The 22,539-nt window shown below is 37.3% G+C and overlaps 1 protein-coding gene across 1 annotated transcript in view; it reads left to right on the top strand.

Annotated features, from left to right (window-relative positions):
- Nucleotides 1-22,539, top strand: part of EXTL3 (exostosin like glycosyltransferase 3) — a 92,562-nt gene that overhangs the window by 3,004 nt on the left and 67,019 nt on the right. The window lies entirely within an intron of this gene.

The following is a 22,539-nucleotide window of genomic DNA, read 5'->3' as shown; positions in this document are numbered from 1 at the left end:
GCCATAGGAACATGAACTGCACACGTATCATTTGGCTGCCCAGCTTATGCAAAAACTTAAATTAGGAGTGGACTTTTAGAAATGGGGAGATTTCACATAAAAATTTCTTTCTGGCTTTTTTTGAGAAACAAATTAGAGGATTCAGTGATACAGAGCTCACATTTCTAACAGTAGTAGTCTCCCTTAGATGGTGAATATACTCTCCATTTTGCTGAAGTCTCTACCTGCTGACTTCACTCATTTACTTCACTTTGAGGGCTTCTGTAGTTATTAAGATTGCTCTCCTTTTCCTAGGTCTTCTGTTCCACAGGCTAAATAGTCCCATTTCCTTCAGATTTTCTTATTTGATAGTTTCAAATGCCCTCATCAGCTTCTTAGTCCTCTGCCCTCCATTTACTTTGTTAATGCCCCTCTTAAAGTGGACTCAGCACAGCTTATAATAGTCAGCATGCAGTGTCACCTTACAAAGAAGAGAGTAACCTTTACTCCTTTCCATTTTGACACTAGGTTTTAAAAAAAAAGCAGAAAAGCAAGATGATAAGGTCTGTCTTTCCCTAAGCAGCCCTATATTCTTGATTACCTGAAGTTACAGTCAACTGAAATCACAACTCTGTATGTATGTATATGCTACTGTTAAACCACATCATTTCCATGTAGTTTTGGGATCTAGTGCTGAACTTTGCCTTTATCTCTATTAAATTTCATCTGCTTGGATATCCCAGACTGATAAAATCTTTTTGTATCCTGAAGTTTTTTCCAGCCTTACTCTTCCCAGCATGAGTTCTTTATCTCTGAAGTGGAGCTGTAAAATATAAAAGCACCGTGGCTTAGAAAGTATTTGATGAGGACCCTGTTATTAATGGATTCAGTAGAAAATTAAGGGGGGACCTTCAAAGAAAGCATTATGCTTAAGATCTTGAAGATGAAACAAAAGGTCTCGGGAAGAGCCTTGCTGCCATAAGTTGACATGTGGATAGTATTTTACCCCCCAGTAAAATAGGTATGTATGTGCTTTCTGTGTGCCAGGTGGTTGTAAATCAGTGGGTTCCAAGAATCTAAAAGGATCTTTGAGGTCATTTAGTTCAGTCCTTTAATTTATGATTTAAAAAAGGATAAGGAGTCAAGAAGGACGAGAAATTGTGAAGTTAGGGGACCTGATGAATCAGACGGTAATGAGAGAGGGACAGCAAAACTGGAGTCTCAATTTGAATTCACCCATGAAGGTTGCAGTTGGATGCCTGAGTCATAAAGCTGATTTATGTATGACTTAGGACACTTTTACTTCAGTTCTCTGTCTTATTCATAGTGTAAAATAAAAACCATGTTTTCTCGAGACATGGAAACCTTAGAGAAATTAGTTTACATCCTAGGCACTTGCACATCAAGGTGACTGCTCCAGGAAGATACTTTAGCAAAATCCAGCTGAAAACCTTATTTTTGAAAACCTCTTTTTCTTCCCCCTTCCTCCACTATAGTGGAATCTGTATTTTTCTACTTTGCATTATATTGTGAACATTTTCCATTTTTATATAAAATGATTGAAAAGCTTATTGACAGCTTGATAGTCATTTTAATGACATGGATTTTTATCATACTTTATACTTAACCATGCTTCTGATTTTGAACATTTAATTTAAAATTTTCTTTATGCTTTTAAAAAGAATGCTGTGTTCACACGGAATACATTCCTAGAAAGTGAAATTGCTGAACATTTTAAAGACTTCTGTAATAAATGGCAAATTACTTTTCTGTTTACCTTCCAACTGATACAAGCAAGAGTACCTGCCACAGTGTGTAGCTGCCAGTGTAGTGCGGGGATGTACAGTACCTTGTTAAGTGGTATACTTTGTAATGTTGTTGTGTGAATATTCTTGACGTTAAATCCTTTTTCTCACTGTGATTCTTACCTAATAATAATTTCTGGAAGTGGAATTGTAGGGTTAGAGTTGGGGGCACAGTTGCAGGGCATTTATCACTTACTGCCAAATTGCGTTCCAGAATGTGTGCCAATCTTCAGTCGTAGCGGCAGAGTGTGGAGATGTTATCCTTGATCCTGGTTAGCACCAGATATTATAATTTTACAATTCTTTGCTGATCTATACGTGGAAAATGTCATTGTATCTTGTTTATATGTACGTTTCTGTGATTTCCAGGATAATTAATCATTTAAAACTATTTATTATTTGGGCCTCTTCTTTTTGTATACTGGCACACCTCAGAGACATTGCAGGTTTGGTTCCAGATCACTGCAGTAAAGTAAATACCGCAATAAAGCAAGTCAGATGAATTTTTTTTGTTTCCCTGTGCATATAAAGGTTATGTTTACCCTGCAGCGTAGTCTATTAGAATAGTGTACAATGGCATTATGTCTAAAAAATGTACATGCCTTAATTAAAAAAGACTTTATTTCTAAAATATGCTATCATCTGAGTTTTCAGCAAGTCAGTCTTTTTGCTGTAGAAGGTCTTGCCTCAGTGCTGACAGCTGCTGATGGATCAGGGTGGTGGTCCTAAAGGCTGGGGTGGTTGTGGCGGTTTCTTAAAATAAGACAGCAGTGAAGTTTGCTACATCAGTTGACTCTTTTCTTTCATAAACAATTTCTCTGTAGCATGTGATGCTGTTTGATTGCATTTTATGCACAGTAGAACTTCTTTCAAAACTGGAGTCAGTCCTCTCAAACCCTGCCACTACTTTATCATCTAAGTTTCTGTAATATTCTAACCCATTTGTTGTCATTTCTACAATCTTCACAGCATCTTTACCAGGAGTAGTTTCTATCTCAAGAAACTACTTTCTTTGCTTATCTGTAAGAAGCAATTCCTCATCCATTGACGTTTTATCACAAGATTGTAGCAGTTCACTCCCATCGTCAGGCCCCACATCTAATTCTGGTTCTCTGTTTCCACTACATCTGCAGTTATTTCGAACACTGAAGTCTTGAACCCCCCAAGTCCTCCATGAAGATTGCAATTAGATTCTCCCAGACTTGTTCATGTTGATATTTTGACATCTTCCCGTGAATCACAAATGTTCTTAATGGCACCTAGAATGGTGAATCCTTTCCAGAAGATTTTCAATTTACTTTGCCCAGATCCATCAGAGAAATCACTATCTATGGTAGCTATAGCCTCACGAAATATATATTTTTTAAAATAATATGACTTGAGAGTTGAAATGACTTCTTGATCTGTGGGCTGCAGAATGGATGTTGTGTTAGCAGGCATGAAAACAACATGAATCTTATCCATCTCCATCAGGGCTCTTGGTCAGGGGTGACCAGGTACATTGTCAATGAGCAGTAATATTTTGAAAGGAGTCTTTTCTTCTGAGCAGTAGGTCTCAACAGTGTGCTTAGAATATTTAGTAAACCGTGTTGGAAACAGATGTGCTGTCATCTAGGCTTTTTTCCAATTATAGAGGACAGGCAGAATAAATCTAGCACAGTTCTTAAGGGCCCTAGGATTTTCACAATGATAATTGAGCATTGGCTTCAGCTTAGCTGCATTGGCTCCTAACAAGAGAGTCTGTCCTTTGAAGCTTTGAGGGCAGGCATTGACTTCTCTAGTTATGGAAGTCCTAGATGACATCTTTCAATAGGCGGCTATTTCATCTACATTAAAAATCTGTTGTTTGGCTTAGCCACCTTCATTAACTATCTGAGCTAGATCTTCTGGATAACTTGCTGCAGCTTCTACAGCAGCACTAGCTGTTTTACCTTGCACTTTGATGTTATAGGGATGGCTTATTTCCTTAAACCTCATGAGCCAGCCTCTGCTAGCTTCAGACTTTTCTTCTGCAGCTTCCTTGCCTCTCTCAGCCTTCACAGAATTGAAGACCATTAGGGCCTTGCTCTGGATTAGGCTTTGGTTTAACAATATTATATGGCTGGTTTGATCTATCCACACCACTTGCTCCATCTATATCAGCAATAAGGCTATTTTGCTTTCTTATCATTTGTGTGAAGACTTTTAATTTCCTTTAAGAATTTTTTCTTTGCGTTTACAACTTGGCCATTTGGCACAAGGGGCCTTGCTTTTGGCCTATCTCGGCTTTCAGCATGCCTTCCTTACTAAGCTAATCATTCCTGGCTTTTGATTTTAAGTGAGAGACATGTGACTCTTCCTATCACTTGAACACTTACGGGCCACCATAGGGTTATTAACTGGCGTAATTTCAGTATTGTGTCTCGGAATAGGGAGGCCCGAGGAGAGGGAAAGACAAGGGAACAGCATAGGTGGAGTAGAACACACACCACATTTATCTATTAAGTTTGCCGTCTTAGCTGGGCACGGTTTGGTGATGCCCCAGAGTAATTATAGCAGTAACATCAACTGATCACAGATCACCCTAACAAATACAATAATGATGAAAATGTTTGAAATATTTTGAGAATTAACAAATGTGACAGACACATGAAGTGAGCAAATGTTGGAAAAATGGCAGATAGACTTGTTCGACTCAGGTTGCCACAAACCTTCCCCTTGTAAAAAACAGTATCTGTGAAGTGCAATTAACTGAGCAAAATAAAACGAGGTATGCATGTAATTCCTGTTTATTTCCTTTGACCATTGTATTGCTTTTACTTCTCTTAATGTTATGCTGCAGATGCTTCCCCCAGTCTTTTTATTGAATCTAAACCTTTTAAAAAAATAAATATACAGAAGCCTTTGAATCGTATGTAGTCACATCTGTTGAACTTCTACAGGTTCTGTTTTTCTTTGATTTCTTATAGACGTGGCTGTACTTACTTTGAGATGATATTATATGTATTCTTTTTGTTCTTTTTATGGTTTCACTTATTACAATTACCTCTAGAATCCATCAGAATTTATTTTTGGATTTGGTTTGTCATGCAGGAATCTGACTTTATTTTTTCCAAAAAGCTAATTGTCACATTATTTATTGAAAAATCTAGTGTGGTGTACTTTAAAGCGACTGCAGCAAGATTTTACAAAACTAATACATACTTATTGTAAAATGAATGAAGACAAAATGAGTGTTGAGTAAACAAATAGTAAACATGTGAGTAGTAGGGTATAGGTCAGTGATTCCCACTTCTTTATCTGTAAAGGATAAATAACAATACCTAACCCCAGCTGGTTGATGTGAGGATGAAATAATATGTGTAAAGTGTGTTATCTGGAGTACACCGTAAATAAAAATAAATATAATTATAACAAATGGAAAGTCTCCCCTACCTTCCATGTCTTCCAAAGGTGTATGATGTAGTCTGTAGAATTCCTACATGAATAAGGTGTTTTGTTGTTTGTCTTCCTTAGTTATCTATAATTACATTGATTTCGGATGTCGCCAGTCTGAATGGGGGTTGTCATTAATTCTTTGTTAGTCAGTCGTTTTGAGTTAGAGTTGAGTTCCCTTTGTTAAAATCACCTGGGAGTTTTGTCAAACTACAGGAGCCTGGGCCCCATACTTAAAGAGTTCTGATTCAGTTAATGTAGGCTGAGCCTGGGTCTGTCATTTGAAGAAAATTCTTGAGTGAGTTGTGAATCCGGTTTGTAACCTTAGTTAAACACTGACTGGGTGAGACAATATGATTTTGGTTTGTAAGATGTTACCAAACTGGTGGGAAGGGAAACAGATATAGGAAATGGCATAATTTTCAAATTAAAGACTTACCCAAGGTGTTGAAAATTCTGGTTTCAGGTTTATTACTGACTAAACATGTGACCTGGGTTAGTCAAGAATGTTTACTTGTTAATACCTTGATTTGTCTGCGAATGGTATTTGTGGAACATCTTTGGCCTTAGAAATCTGTTCTTGAGTCCAAAGAATACTAGTTTTTCTCTTTCTAAAAACCCTGTAATAAGGGTGGCTTAACGGTGGTCCTCTGTGATTGTATCTTAATCTTAACTCTCAACTCAGTAGGTCAGAGTACAATCAGTTTTTCTTACCTGATTTTGGTTTTTAATTGGTGACAACTTTCTGTTTCCCTTATTTTATATCCAGACTGAGTTTATCCAGTAAATAAGCTACTGTGGTCGTTATATTGTGAAAAACACATGTCCCCAAAACCTGCTAGAACTGATACATACATTCAGTAAAGTTGCAGGATACAAGATCAATGTACAGAAATAAGTTGCATTTCTGTACACTAATAATGAAGCAGCAGAAAGAAATTAAGGAATCAGTCACATTTACAGTTGCACCAAAACCAGTAAGATACCCAGGAATAAACCTAACCAAAGAGGTGAAAGACCTATACTCTGAAAACTATTAAACACTGATAAAAGAAATTGAAGATGACACAAAGAAATGGGAAAATATTCCATGCTCATGGATTAGAAAAACAACTATTGTTAAAATATCTATTCTACCCAAAGCAATCTACACATTTAATGCAATGCCTATCAGAATACCACCAGCATTTTTCACAGAGATAGAACAAATAATCCTAAAATTTGTATGGAACCACACTATTGCTGGAATAGCCAAAGCAACCTTGAAAAAGCAAAGCAAAGCTGGAGGCATCACAATTCCAGACATCAAGCTGTATTACAAAACTGTCGTGATCAAAACACTATGGTACTGGCACAAAACTAGACAGATCAATGGAACAGAATAGAAAACCCAGAAATGAACCCACAACTATGTGGTGAATTAATCTTCAACAGAGCAGGAACGAATATTCAGTGGGAAAAAAAAAAACAGTCCCTTGAACAAATGGTGTTGGGAAAACTGGACAGCTACATGCAAAAGAGTGAAACTGGACCACTGGCTTATACCAAACAAAAAAACCCACCTCAAAATGGATTAAAGACCTAAATGTGAGACCTGAAACCATAAAAATCCTAGAGGAGAGGGCGCCTGGGTGGCTCAGTCGTTAAGCATCTGCCTTCGGCTCAGGTCATGATCCCGGGGTCCTGGGATCGAGCCCCACATCGGGCTCCCTGCTCAGCAGGAAGCCTGCTTCTCCCTGTCCCACTCCCCCTGCTTGTGTTCCCTCTCTCGCTGTGTCTCTCTCTGTCAAATAAATAAATAAAATCTTAAAAAAAAAAATCCTAGAGGAGAACACAGGCGGTAACCTCTTTGACAGCTGTAGCAAATTTTTCTAGTTGAGATGTCTCCTGAGGCAAGGGAAACAAAAGCAAAAATAAACTATTGGGACTACATCAAAATAAAAAGCTTCTGCACAGCGAAAGAAACAATCAACAAAACTAAAAGGCAGCCTATGGAATGGGAGAAGATATTTGCAGTTGACATATCTGATATAGGGTTAGTATCCAAAATTTATAAAGAACTTTTCAAACTCAACACCTAAAAAAACAATCCAGTTAAGAAATGGGCAGAAGACATGAGTAGACATTTTTCCAAAGAAGACATACAGATGGCTAACACACATGAAAAGATTCCCAACATCACTCATCATCAGGGAAATACAAATCAAAACTACAGTAAGATATCACCTCACACCTGTCGGAATGGCTAAAATTAACACTGGAAACAGATGTTGGCGAGGATGCAGAAAAGGAACCCTCTTGCAGTGTTGGTGTGAATGCAAGCTGGTACAGCCACTCTGAAAAAATTAAAAATAGAACTCTCCTACGGTCCAGCAATTGCACTATTGGGTTTTTACCCAAAGAATACAGAAACATTAATTCAAAGGGATACAGGCATCCCAGTGTTTATAGATAGCAGCATTATCTGCAATAGCCAAATTATAAACCTAAGTGTCAGCCAAGTGTCCACTGACTGATGAATGGATAAAGAAGAGGTGATATATATATAGACATAGTGGAATATTGCTCAGCCATAAAAAAGAATGGAATCTTGCCATCTGCAGTGACATGAATGGAGCAAGAGAGTATTATGCTAAGCAAAATAAGTCAGAGAAAGACAAATACTGTGGATATGATTTCACTCACATATGGAATTTAAGAAACAAAACAACCAAAGGGAAAAAAAAAGAGAGGCAAACTGAGAAACAGACTCTTAAGTATAGAGAACAAACTGATGGTTACCAGAGGGGAGGTGGGTGGCGGAATGGGTGAAGTAGGTGATGGGGATTAAGGAGTGCACTTGGTGTGATGAGTACTGAGTGTTGTATGCAAGTGTTGAATCACTATATTGTACATGTGAAACTAATATTACACTATATGTTCACTAACTGGAATTTAAATCAAAGCTTAAAAAATAATCCTAGTGGAAAAAAAAACAACAACACATGGCCTCTATCTCCTTTAGCTTGTGAAGTGCCTACATGCAGTTCTTACCAGTCATGCTTTATCTACAGTTAGCTTCTCCAGAAAGTGCCTTTTGTTATTTTGAACAATAGAAGAGAGTAGTCAGAGTCTTAACAGTAGTGGTAGTATTGGGGAATTATTTTAGTGCTTCTTAACATACTTCCTGATTTTGAACTAGTTATGACCTTGCCATAACAGGCTGTTTGTCATGGCCTGTGTTTGGTAGGAAATCAGGAAATGATGTTCTTTTAGGTTGTTAGTATTTAAAAACAAAACAAAGTCTCTGAAATACTGCTTTCAACAACCTTGCTGAAATGATTTCCTGTACAGAACTATGTTTATCTAATTTGAAGGGCTTGTGGCAATAATAGCAGCAACGTACAAATAATTTTGTAGAACCCGCACCTGGGTTGTAATGACATTCTGCTTCCTTGATGGACCAATATGTTTTACATGAGAAAAAAAAAAAAGTAGTACTACATGCCCCGGATACACAGGTAAGTCATTAGGTACACCAGCAAAGAGATTTTGCTCTGAGTATATTATTGTCTTTTTTTTTTTTTTTAGCAGATACATACTATTTTTTTCTTTTTAAAAAAATTTTTATTTAAATTCAATTTAATTAACATACAGTGTATTATTTGTTTCTGGGATAGAGCAGTTAAATACTTTAAATATGAATATAGTGTTAGCTTTAGGTTCTGAAGTAGTATTACTGGGTTGTAATTATAATTATTATCCACGGTTACAGTGAAGCAATAGTAATATGGATAATTTTAAAATAATTTATGCATGATATGCATGTGAAGTGTGCTCCTTGAATTAATATCACAGCAGTTTAGCATAATGGTTAAGGGATTAAGAGCGTGGGCAACTCTAAAATCAACCCTCACATCAAAGCAGGTCTAAGAGATTGATTTGAAGCCAAGTTTTATTTAGTATGGATGATCTTAGGCAAATTACCTAACCTCTGTGCTTTGGTTTCCTCATGTGAGAATTGTAGTAGTACGCATTTCATAGGATTGTTGTGAAGATTAAGTGTGTTAAGGAATATAATAAGTTTAACTGGGTACACAGTAAACATTCAGTAAATGTTAGCTATTATAATTATTGACAATTTTAAAGTCAGTTGAAAGTTTCATTTGGGAACATCTGGTAAGTGTTGAGTTTTTCCATTTCTTGCCCCATTCTCTCTTCATACCTTTCAGATATATGATCGCAGCCCGAATGGAACCAGCCGTTCCCTTCTTTCCTCCCTTTTGCTTTTTTCCTCTTCCATTGAGTGTTTTACTTTAGTTTAGTATAGTTTTGCTGATTTTTTTTCTGGTATGAAGAGAATTATACAAGTTTATTGAAAGGCATAAAAGAAGACCTGAATAAACAGAGAGATACCCCAGATCCATGATAGAGAGTTTCAGTATCAGAGTGTTTTAGTTTTAAAAGAAGAAAAGTCCAGTCAGTAGGATGGTTTTGTATCATCAAACTCTTAAAAGCCCAGTTCTGGCCATAAGTAATGTTCCTGCTGATAGTTTGCCAGTTGTGATAAGGAATGTTAGAAGACCACTGCAAAGAAAGAGCAGTAATAGAAGGGCATTGGTATGTTGAGGTATAGGCGTGAGAAGATGAGAGGGGAATACAAGTGTATGCAGAATTCTGAATTGGAACTGTAAACCCCAGCTTCTCAGCTCACCTTTTGGACTTTTGGTTTCTTTTGTTGTTGTTGTTGTTGTTTTTAAAGACTTACTTATTTTAGAGAGAGAGCGAGCGAGCATGAGTGGGGGAGGGGCAGAAGGAGAGGGAAAGAGAGAATACTCAAGCAGACTCCTAGCTGAGCATGGAGCCTGATGCAGGTTTCCATTCCAGGACCCCAAGATCATGACCTGAGCCGTAATCAAGAGATGGATGCTTAACTGACTGAGCCACCCAGGCGCCCTACATCTTGGACTTTTGAATTGAGTTATTGACCACTTCTGCTTTCCAGGAACATAGCTTGTTTCAGACCCTGGAGTGAATGGCTAACGGATGAAGAATTCTACTTTGCATTTACCAGCAAAATTTTTTGATTAGGGAAAGAGTAGAAAGTAGGGCATCAGCCATGATTTGAATGGTAAATCTCTATGTACAAATATTTAGAATTTTTTTTTCTCTCTTTGCTGGGAGAAGAAACTACTGTAACCTCCTTGTAATCATAGATGTACTTAAGGTGTGGATGTCTCTGTTGCTGACCATGGAAAAGAGATATCAGGAGGAGGTCAAGTTTAGAGAGGTAAATTTGAGTCAGTAAGTTAGGAGGGATAATTGAAGCTAATTGGCTAGGTCTAGTAAGTGAAGACTGAGAGAAGACAAAGGAGGAACTGGTGAAGAACCACTGTATTTTTTTTCTCTTTATTTTTTATTTATTTATTTATTATTTATTTATTTTTTAAATTTTATGTTAGTCACCATACGTTACATCATTAGTTTTTGATGTAGTGTTCCGTGATTCATTGTTTGCGTATAACACCCAGTGCTGCATGCAATATGTGCCCTCCTTAATACCCATCACTGGGCTAACCCATCCTCCCACCCCCCTCCCCTCTAAAACCCTCAGTTTGTTTCTCAGAGTCCATCGTCTCTCATGGTTCATCCTTCCCTCCGATTACCCCCCTTCATTTTTCCCTTCCTACTATCTTTTTTTTTTTTAACATATAATGTATTATTTGTTTCAGAGGTACAGGTCTGTGGTTCATCAGTCTTACACAATTCACAGTTCCCACCATAGCACATACCCTCCCCAGTGTCCATCACCCAGCCACCCCATCCTTCCCACCCCTCACCACTCCAGCAACCCTCAGTTTGTTTCCTGAGATTAGGAGTCTCTTATGAGGAACCACTGTCTTTAAAAGTGGTGAAAGGAGTCAGAGAAAGAGCTGTTGGGGTGGAGAACCAAGAGAGCAGATGATTAAAAAACATAAAATATAAATTAAGTTAGTATGAGATAAGTTGTGTGTGTGTGTGAGAATGACAGAACATTTCGATAGGAGAAATCAAGGAAGGTGTGAATAAATGGAGAGGATTTTCATGCTTCTGGTAAGATTAACTATATGAAAGTTATACTTCCCTACTTAAATGCAACATTTTTAAAAAATATATTACTGAATTTTGTTCACTAATGTTTTAAGTAGTTTTGTGCCTGTATTCATGAGAGCTATTTGTCTGTAGCTTTCTTTTTTTGGTGCTGTTTTTATCTGGTTTTGGGATCAGGGAAATGCTAGGTTTATAAAATGAACTAGGAAGTGTTCCCTGTGGTAGAGATTGTGTCATCTGGGGCTAGAGATTTCTCTTTGGGGAGTTTTAAAATTACAAAGTTGATTTATTTAATAATTATAGAATTAATTATTTCATATTGGGTAAGTTGTGGTAATGTATGTTTTTTTTAAGGAATCGTTCCATTTCATCTAAGTCAAATTTATGTGTGTAGAGTTTTTTAGTCTTCCCTTATTACATTTTTATGTCTGCAGGGACTGTAGTGATATTCCCTGTTTCATTCTTGACATTGGTAATTTGTGTCTTTTTTTGTTAGTCTTTTTTTTTTTTTTAAATTTTTTTTTTTTTTTTGAGAGTGAGTGAGAGAGAGAGAGAGAGAGCGAGGGAGCTCCCTCCACTGAGCAGGGAGCCTGATGCGGGACTCCATAACAGGACACTGGGATCATGACCTGAGCTGAAGGCAGATGCTTAACCGACTGAGCCACCCAGATAGATGCCCCTTTTTTTTGTCAGACAAACCTCTTTGTTTTATTGATATTTCATTTTTGTTTTTTCATTGATTTTTGCTCTTTATTTCTTTTCTTCTGCTTATTTTGTGTTTATTTTGTTCTTATTCTAGGTTCTTGAAGTAGGAGCCTAAGTTATTGATTTGAGACTTTCCCTCTTTTCTAATGTAGGCCCTCCATGCATAAATTTTCCTCTCACCACTGCTTTAGCCGTATCCCACAAATATTTTTCATGTATAATATGTTATTGAATCCCCACAATAACACTGGAGGCAGGTAGGGATTTTCAAAATCACTTTAAGGAGGAAATTATGTAACATTCCAAAATTATGAAAGCGTGTGGACTCCTGAGCAAGTCCAGGTGGCCTTCAAGCCTCCTCCTGGCTGTGAAATTCTCTTTTTATTTTACTATATTTTATTTTCCCTGAACCAAGACTATTTAGGCTATAAATCTTAAACTTGAAGGAAAATGAATATGTAAATTAAGACTTGCAACTAGTATCGTTTATTATTGAGCAGTGAGTTCAGGTACCTGAACTTTGTAGTGTTCTGTAGAGGGGATTTCAAAAGTGGTGAGAAAAATAGTTTCTTTCTATAAGGAGGTTTAATCCAGCTGGTGAGAAATAAATTACTTAAATGAAACTAATGAAACAGTTGATTAAGTTCTGAATCCTCTGATACTGAATGCAGTGGGTGTTTAGAGAGTTGAGTAATCTAGTGTAGTTGAAGAAACCTTTATGAAAGAAGGAAGTCTTTAAAAATGGCCCCAAAGGGGGCGCCTGGGTGGCTCAGTCATTAAGTGTCTGCCTTTGGCTCAGGTCATGATCCCAGGGTCCTGGGATCAAGCCCCGCATGGGGCTCCCTGCTCGGCAGGAAGCCTGCTTCTCCCTCTCCCACTCCCTCTGCTTGTGTTCCTGCCCTCGCTATCTCTCTCTCTCTCTGTCGAATAAATAAATAAAATCTTAAAAAAAAAAAAAGGCCCCAAAGAATAAGTGCATAAGTGGAAAAGAGGAATAATGCCAATCCAAGTGTCTTTTGGTGTGGCTGTTGGGGAGGAGAGATGGAGAAGATTGGAGAAAGAGCACAACTTGAGCGAGCTCATTCTTTGCATTGGGATAGTCTTGAAAGAGTCATGATTTGAATGTTTTATATGTTTTTGTAAGCATGTCTATTCATGCATAGAGAAAAGACTGGAAGAGGTCTCTGGTTTTGGCAAAATAGCAGACTAGATAACTAGAATTCCCCCCCACTGCTACAAAATGCATATGGTGCTCTCAAGAAAAAAAAAAGTTAAAATATGGTGGGAGCAGGGAAGGTTGGGGATTGAAAAAGCATGTGATGTGCATTTTGATGTTACAGCCCCTTAGAGTGTTTGCTAGTTTTGGTAACTTGCATTTTAGTTTTCATAGAGACAAGAGAGAAACCTTCAGGCCTGTGAGTGTTAGAATTGAGATACCAGGTAAGAGTATAGATATTCAAAGGGCTGAACATTCACTAAAGGAGTAGATAGACTAGAAAAAATCTGCCTGTGAGCCCACAGAGAGATATTTCTGTTAGCCTGAATCCTGGATTCACTGGGGAAGGGAATATCTGCAGAGAACTCAATACCATGACTTTTCCTTCATATGGGTATTATATTCAAATTTGCAGTACATGTGGGATCTGGGAAAATCTCCAGATTGAAAATTGACATTAAAAAATGGTTTAAGGCTGATAATATGACAGAGGTATCTGGAAAACAGAAATTGTTCTAGAGGGACATATCCTCAACCCAGAACACATGTCTATTTCCCAGAATAAAGCACTACCAGAAATGAACTCAATATAGAATTATAAAGCATGTGAGTAAACAATCCATTATTTGTCTATAAGCAAGAATTAGCAGATAGAACAAACTAAACACATGAAGAAAAGGAATAGAAAACCTGAGAAGGAATAGTTGCTATCATAAACAAAGGCATATTAAAAACAGGAGCCAGTAGAACTTCTGGAAATGTAAAATAGTCATTGAAATTAAAACCCAGGGAGTAGGAAAAAAAAAACAAACAACCCAGTGGGTAGGATAAACAGCTGCTTAGATACAGAAGAGAGAATTAATGAATTAGATCTGGATTTGACAAACCATGGCTTATTGGGTGAATCTGTGTTTTGGCTTGTTTTTGTATAGCCTGCATGGTAAGAATGTTTTTTTCATTTTTGTTTTTATTTATTTATTTTTAATGTTTTTTCATTTTTAAAGGATTGTTTTTTAAACAAAGAAGGAGACAAAAAATACTTTTTTTTTTTTTTTTAAAGATTGCATTTGTCAGAGAGAGAGTGTGTGTGAGTAGGGAGAGTGGTAGGCAGGAGGAAAAGCAGGCTCCTGCTAAGCAAGGAGCCTGATGTGGGACTCGATCCCAGGACCCTAAGATCATGACCTGAGCCGAAGGCAGACGCTTAACCAACTGAGCCACCCAGGCGTCCCGACAAAAGAAAATATTCTATCTACATAAGACTGCATGTGGCTCCCAAAGCCCAATATATTTAGTTTGTGACTCTTTACCAAAAAAATTTCCTGACCCTTAAACTGGATAGGTCTGAGGAAATTTCCAGAAGGTAGCACAAAGGACAAAGAGAAAATTTTTAAAAGAGAAGCTTAAAGACATGGAGAATTGAATGAAGAAGTCTAACTTGTATCTAGTCATCTAATAGGAGTTCAAGAAGGAGAGAATGAGGGACAGCCAAAATTCAAAGAGATGATGGCTGAGAATTTTCTAGATTAATGAAAGACATGAATCTTAAGAATCAATGTTTAATGAATGCTGAGTGTCCCTTCCCCTACTGCCCCCATTGTATATGTAGATACATACAGAACTCCATAGATGAAAAGATCTTAAATATAACCAGAATGAAAAGTCAGATTATTGATAAGGTACAACCATTAGATTGACATTTCACTTCCAGTGATGGAATCCAGAGAATTCTTCACTTTTGGTGGAAAAGAATTGTGAGCCTAGAATTGTATATCCAGCTAGATCGTCATCATGATTTAGGCTAAAATAGTGTTTTCACATAAAAAACAGTTTACCACCAACAGTCTGTCACTGAGAGGAACTACTTAAGGAAAAAGAAAACCAGAGGGAAGGGATGAATGCAAAAAGGAATGGAATTTTGAGTAAGGAAACTGGTAAATATATGGGTGAATCTAAACATATGAATTCTAGTAAAAATAAAGGCTAAAAACAATAAAATGTCAGCCAATAATGATGAAAAAGTCAGGAGGTAGGTCAGCATAGGTGAAGAAGATCTTTTATTAATTGAGAAGAGGGAGAAAATATTAGAGATATTGTTAAACTTTTGTCTTAAGGATGCCTGTTACATTTACGAGTAACCTCTGAAGAAGATAAATTGAATGTATAACTTACAGACTGGTAGAGGGGTTTAAAAAAAGGAATAAAAATCTTGATCAACTAACAGAAGACAGGAAAGGGGTGAGGAGCATAGACAAACATAACACAGATAAAGATTTTTATAAGTAAATCTTAATGTATCACAATAAGCATAAGTGGACCAAACACTAGTTTAGAGAAAAATATTGTTATATTGGAGTTTTATTTAGAAAATGAAATTTCATTCTCAGATGTTGTTAAGAGGTACCTGAAACACATGGATATAGAAAGTTTGCTAGAAAAAGAATGGAAAAAGTTAAGCGAGGCAAATATTAACTAAGACCTCAGTGTCTGAAGAGGTGGAAACAACCTTTTGGACACAACAACTAAGTGTCCATCAGTAGATGAATGGATGAACAAAATGGGTGTATATACATACAATGGAATATTGTTCAGCCATAAAAAGGAATGAAGTTCTGAGACATGGTACTACGTACACAAACCTTTAAACATTATGCTAAGTAACATAAGCCAGGCACTTAAGGACAGATATTGTATGATTCTACTTATATGAATATCTAGGATAGGCAATTTCATGGAGATGGAAAGTAAATTAGAGGTTACCAGGGACTGGGAGGAGAGGGAAAGAGTGAGTTACTGCTTAATAGTTAACAAGAATTTTTGTTTGGGATCATGAAAAAGATTTGGAAAGACATAGTGATGATGGTTGCACAACATTGTGAATGTAATAATGCTGCTGAATGGTACACTCAAAAATGATTTTTTTTTAAAGATTTTATTAATTTATTTGTCAGAGAGAGAGAGAAAGCACAGCCAGGGGGAGCAGGAGATAGAGGAAGAAGCAGGCCCCCTGCTGAGCAAGGAGCCCAATGTGGGACTTTGAACCCAGGACCCTGGGATCGTGACCTGAGCCGAAGGCAGACGCTTAACCGACTGAGCCACCCAGGTGTCCCTAAAAATGATTTAGATGGCAAATTATATGTCCTGTATATTTTACCACACAATAAGAAATTATAAGATTGCAAAGAAACAAGTAAATGTGACCCATGATTAAGAGAGGAAGAATAGTTAATAGAATCAAATCTGCAGGTGCCCCAGTTGTTGCAAGTATCAGATAAGAAACAATTTTTATAAATATGTTAAATAATGGAAAAGATGGAGAAAAGTGAGTAGAGAGAGAACTTCAGTAGAGAAATAGAATCTCTTAAAAGGGCCTAATGGACATTCTAGAACTGAAAAATAAAATACCTAAAATTAAGAATTTATTGGATGAGGGGTGCCTGGGTAGCTCAGTCAGTTAAGCATCTGCCTTCGGCTCAGATTATGATCCTGGGATTGAGCCCTGTGTCAGGCTCCCTGCTCAGCGGGGAGTCTGCTTCTCTCTCTTCCTCTGCCCCTCTGTGGCTTCCTCTGCCCCTTCTCTCTCTTCCTCTGCCCCTCTACTTCCTCTGTGAGGGGGGGGGGCTCTCTCTCTTGCTTGCTTTGTCTCTCAAATAAATAAATAAAGTCTTAAAAAGAATGTATTGGATGAAATTAACGATAGACTAGGTATAACAGGAGAATGGTTTGGTGAATTCAAAGGTCAATTGAAATTATTCAAGCTGAAGCACTATTAGATGAAATAAAAAATACTGATTTAGAGTAAAAAAGGATAAATTGATGGAGAGTGTGAGATTAGGCATTATGGTTTGTTATGGTCCTGTACTAGAGTGAGGGCAGAAGGGATAAATGCAAACATTATTGCAAATTATTATTGCTATTATAAATATTACCATAATTATTATAAGAAAGAATGGATATAGTTTGACGGGAGGTCAGATGTGGACATAAGCAGTTGGAGGAATTAAAAATAACTCTAAGGGGCACCTGGGTGGCACAGTTGTTTAAGCATCTGACTCTTGGTTTCCGCTCAGTTTGTGATCTCAGGGTCATGAGATTGAGCCCTGTGTCAGGCTCCATGCTCAGAGCCAAGTCTGCTTGAGATTCTCTCTCCCTCTGCCCCTCCCATTTGTGCTCTCTTTCTCTTTCTCTCTCAAATCTTTTAAAAAAAAATTCTAAGACGTGTGGCTAGTAAATAGCCTACTATATGTAGATATTGTGCAGGTTATTTTTTATTTACTGTTTCTAATTCTCACAACAATCCTGAGCATCACTGTTATCTTTTTAGTAATGAAAAACTGTGGCTCAGAATGGTTAAGTGACCATCTAATAGCTTACAAAGCTGGGATTAATCCAGGTCTGGCTAGCCCTGAGGTCTGTACTCTTTCCTATACATCACATTGTTTCTAGTTGGTAAGACTGGAAGAATGTAGTATCATGGGCAGAATGGAAAGTTATTGGAAAGATGAAATATTTGGAATCATAACTGTGATATATATCCTAGGAGAGGTATCCTTTAGGCAGTTGGAAATGTTGGTCTACTAGTGTAAAGCAGAAAGGCTAGAGTCAGAGTAATAGCTCTGGGGATTGAAGCCGTTTAAGTGGATGGATTCATTACCAGGTTATGTTGAAAACCTTAGGGGATCATTTTCCATATGAGGTAGGAGGAATACTGGGTTCCAACAAAGCAAAAAGGAAGAACAAGTCAGGGATATAGGTAGAACACCAGGAAGGATGGTTTCATGGGAAATCAAGTAGAAAGTAGAATGAGAAAATGATCAGTGATATAATTCATTAATTTAACTGATATTTATAGAGCACTTACAGTGTGCCAGACACTCTGCTGGGTACTGGTGATATAGCAGTGATCCAAGCAAATGAGATTCCTGTCCTCAAGAATTAAATGAATTAAATGAAAGGATATTATGAAAGAAATCAATAGATCATTGCCAGAAAGTGTCAGGGGTAAGAAATTACTTTAAATAGAAATAGCAAGAAAGTTAAGAACTGAAGGATGAGAGTCAGCCAGAGAAACCCTGGGGAAGAGCCTTTGAGATTAAAAGAATGGCAGGTATAAAAGTTCTGAAGCAGTGAAGAGCTTGGTGTAGTTAAGGAACCGAAAGGAGGCCAGTGTAGCTGAAGTTGAGGAAGGAAGTGGAACAGTGATAGCAAATGAGATTAGATAGGTGGTCAGGATCTAGTTATGAAGAGCCTGGCAGTACAATGGGAAATTTTTAAGGAGGGGGGAGACATGGTCTAATTCATATTTGTTTGTTTGTTTAATTGATATGTAAGTGACATATAATATCCTACTAGTTTTAGGGTAGGTACATCACAGTGGTTTGATATTTTTATACATTGTGAAATGATCCCCACAATACATCTGATTATATCTGTCACCATACAAAGTTATTACAATATTATCGATTATATTTCCTATGCTGTACATTATAACCCCATGACTTTTTATTTCGTAACTAGAAATCTGTACATCTTAATCCCCTTTACCTATTTTGCCCACCCCTACCCCACCCAGGCCCCCCTGGTAATTAGCAGTTTGTTTCCTGTATCTATGAGTCTGTTTCTCTCTCTCTTTTTTTTTTTGTTTGTTTTTTAGATTACATCCATCTGAAATCATATGGTATTTGTCCTTCTGTGTCTGACTTATTTCACTAAGCATTATACCCTCTAGGGCCATCCATGTTGTCTCAGGTGGCAAGATTTCATTCTTCTTTATGGCTGAGTGATACTCATTGTTTATATATATACACGCCACATCTTTATCCATTTATCTATTGATGGGTACTTTGATTGCTTCCATAATCTTGGCTATTGTGAAAATGCTACAGTGAACATGGAGGTGTATATATCTCTTCAAACTGCTGTTTTTGTTTTCTTTGTGTAAATACATAGAAGTGGAATTGCTGGATGGTATGTTCCATTTTAAATTTTTTGAGGAACTTCCATACTGTTGTCCATTATGACTGCACCAGTTTACCTTCTCACGATGTACTCTTTTCTCCACATCCTCACCAACACTTGTAATTTTTTGTCTTTTTTGATAATACCCAATCTGTTAGGTATGAGGTGATATCTCATTGTGGTTTTGATTTGCATTTCCCTGATGATTAATGATGTTGAGTATCTTTTCACATCCCTTTTGGGCATCTGTATGTCTTCTTTGGAAAAATGGCTATTTGAGTCCTCTGACCATTTTTTAATCAGGTTGTTTGGTTCTTTGAGATTAAGTTTTATAAGTTCTTTATGTATTTTGGTAGTAAACCTTATCAGATGTATGATTTGCAAATATCTTCTCCCATTCTCTAGTTGCCTTTTCATTTTGTTGATGGTTTCTGTTGCTGTGCAAAAGCTTTTTGGTTGGTGGGGGGGTGCTTGGCTCAGGTCAGGGTCCTGGGATCGAGCCCCGCATTGGCCTCCCTGCTCCGCGGGAAGCCTGCTTTTTCCTCTCCCACTCCCCCTGCTTGTGTTCTCTCTCTCGCTGTGTCTCTGTCAAAAAAATAAATAAAATCTTAAAAAAAAAAAAAGGCTTTTTGGTTGGATATAATCTCATTGGTTTATTTTAGTTTTTCTTGCCCTTGCTGAGGAGCCTGATCCAGAAAATATTGCTAAGACTGATGTCAAATAGCTTACTACCTATATTTCCTTCTAGGAGTTTTATGGTTTCAGATCTTACATTCAAGTCTTTAATCCATTTTGAATTTATTTTTGTGTATGGTAGATATGGATCCAGTTTTGTTCTTTTGTATGTGGTTGTCCAGTTTTCCCAACACCATTTATTGAAGAGTATATCCTTTCCCCATTGTATATTCTTGGTGCTTCTGTTGTAAATTGATCATACATGCATGGGTTTATTTCTGGGCTCTCTATTCCATTGATATATTGGGTGTGTTTTTGTGCCCATATCATACTGTTTTGATTACTGTATCTTTGTGGTATAGTTTGAAATCAGGGACCATAATACCTCCAGCTTTGTTCTTTCTCAAGATTGCTTTAGCTATTTGAGGTCTTTTGTGGTTTTATACAAATTTTAGGATTGTTTATTCTATTTCTGTGTGAAATGCCATTGGTGTTTTGATGGGGATTGCATCAAATCTGCAGATGGCTTCAGGTAGTATGGACATTTTAACAACATTAATTCTTCCAATCCATGAGCACAGAACATCTTTCTGTTTATGTTGTCTTCAGTTTCTTTTATCAATGTCCTATAGTTTTCAGAGTACATATCTTTTACCTCCTTGCTGAAATTTATTTCTAGGTATTTTATTCTTTCTTTTTTTCCAAGAGGCTTACTGAAATATTTATTCATAGTCCCACTGTTTTAGATGTCTATTAATGGACTGCCCAAAAGCAGTAGTTTTAGTGCCCCTCAGACTTCTGGAAATTTTAAATGATTCAAGAAGCTCTTCTGAAGATCAAGTTTTCAAATTTTTTACCAGGGACATCCTTAAGTCACCTTTGTGCTCCCAGAAACCATTCATTTAGCAGCAATCTGTGTTTCAAGCATCCATCTTTTACCTGCAAAGTTGATGGTACTCATTTGATTTTTGCAAAGTCTTACAACTTGAAACGGTTATCAATATCTAAACCTTAAATGCACTTTACTTGTATGTTGACTTGATTTCACGCTGTGATAGGGCAGGCATACATGCAGTTATACAGTGAGGCCTCTCTCTTTCACACAGAAGAAATCTCTGCTTATATTAAAAACTCTCTGGCGTACAGTTGATGACTAGTAAACTAAAAATGCATTCAAACCAATCTCCCCATATCCTGGCATGGGATTGCAGACTGGGAGCCTCTGGGGACGTCTTAGGGTCCCATGGACAATGTGGCCTAGGCCAGCCTGCTGCTCTCCACACATTCAGGTCAAGGGATCCTCAGACCCATCTCAGCTATAGCCACACACCCCTACCCTGGTGTCCCTGCCTGGTGCCTAAGAGACTGTGTATCCCGAACCACTTACCATCTGGAACCCCCAGCACAGCACATCAGCAGAGAGCAGAGGCAAGAATAAAAGTGACATTTTATTCTTTTTGATGCACTTGTAAATGTGGTTGTTTTCTTTATGTCTCTTTCTAATCACTTGTTATTAGTGTATAGAAATGCTACTAATTTTTGTATGTTAATTTTGTATCCTGTTATTTCACTGAATTCATTTATTCTAGTGGTTTGCTGGTTGAGTCTTTAGGTTTTTCTAAATATAGTAATTACATCATCTGCAAAGAGTGTTTTACTTCTTCCTTTTCAATTTGAATGCCTTTTATTTCTTTTCCTTGCATTATTGTTATGGCTAGGACTTCCAATACTATGTTGAATGAGTGGCAAAAGTGGACATCCTTGTCTTGTTCTTGATCTTAGGAGGAAAAACTTTCAGCTTTTCACCACTGCGTGTGATACTAGCTGTGGGTTTGTCGTGTGTGGCCTTTATTATGTTGAGGTGCCTTCCTTCTGTGCCCACTTAGTTGAGAGTTTTTATCATAAATGGATGTTGAATTTTGTCATAGGCTTTTTCTGCATCTATTAAAATAATGATCAGATTTTTATCCTTTGTTTTGTTAATGTGTATTATGTTGATTGATTTGTGAATGTTGAACCATTCTTGCATTCCTAGAATAAATCTCACTTGATGGTGGTGTATGATCGTTTCAATGTATTGTTGAATTCAGTTTGCTAATACCTTTTTGTAAAATTTTATTTAAATTCAGTTAATTTTTTTTTAAAAGATTATTTATTTGAGAGAGAGAGAATGAGAGAGAGAGAGTACATGAGAGGGGGGAGGGTCAGAGGGAGAAGCAGGCTCCCTTACTGAGCAGGGAGCCCGATGTGGGACTCGATCCCGGGACTCCGGGATCATGACCTGAGCCGAAGGCAGTCGCTTAACCAACTGAGCCACCCAGGTGCCCTAAATTCAGTTAATTTAACATATAGTGTATTATTAGTTTCAGAGGTAGAGTTTGGTGATTCTTCAGTTCTGTATAACACCCAGTGCTCATTATATCATATGCCCTCCTTAATACTCCTCACCCAGATACCCATCCCCCCACCCTCTCCCCTTCAGCAACCCTCAATCTGTTTCCTATAGCCGAGTTTCTTATGGTTGTCTCCCTCTCTGATTTCATCTTATTTTATTTTTCCCTCCCTTCCCCTATGATCCTGTTTTGTTTCTTAAATTCCACATGAGTGAAACCATGATAATTGTCTTTCTCTGACCGACTTATTTTACTTAGCATAATACCCTCTAGTTCCATCTGTGCTGTTGCAAATGGTAAGATTTCATTTTTTTGTTGGTTGATTAAT

This window comes from Callorhinus ursinus, unplaced genomic scaffold, assembly GCF_003265705.2.
Source record: "Callorhinus ursinus isolate GAN/ISIS: 27379988/994484 unplaced genomic scaffold, GSC_fseal_2.0 scaffold4, whole genome shotgun sequence".
Classification (NCBI taxonomy): Eukaryota; Metazoa; Chordata; class Mammalia; order Carnivora; family Otariidae; genus Callorhinus; species Callorhinus ursinus.
Note: the sequence above shows the minus strand (reverse complement) of the source record. Positions and strands in the feature narration are given on the sequence as shown.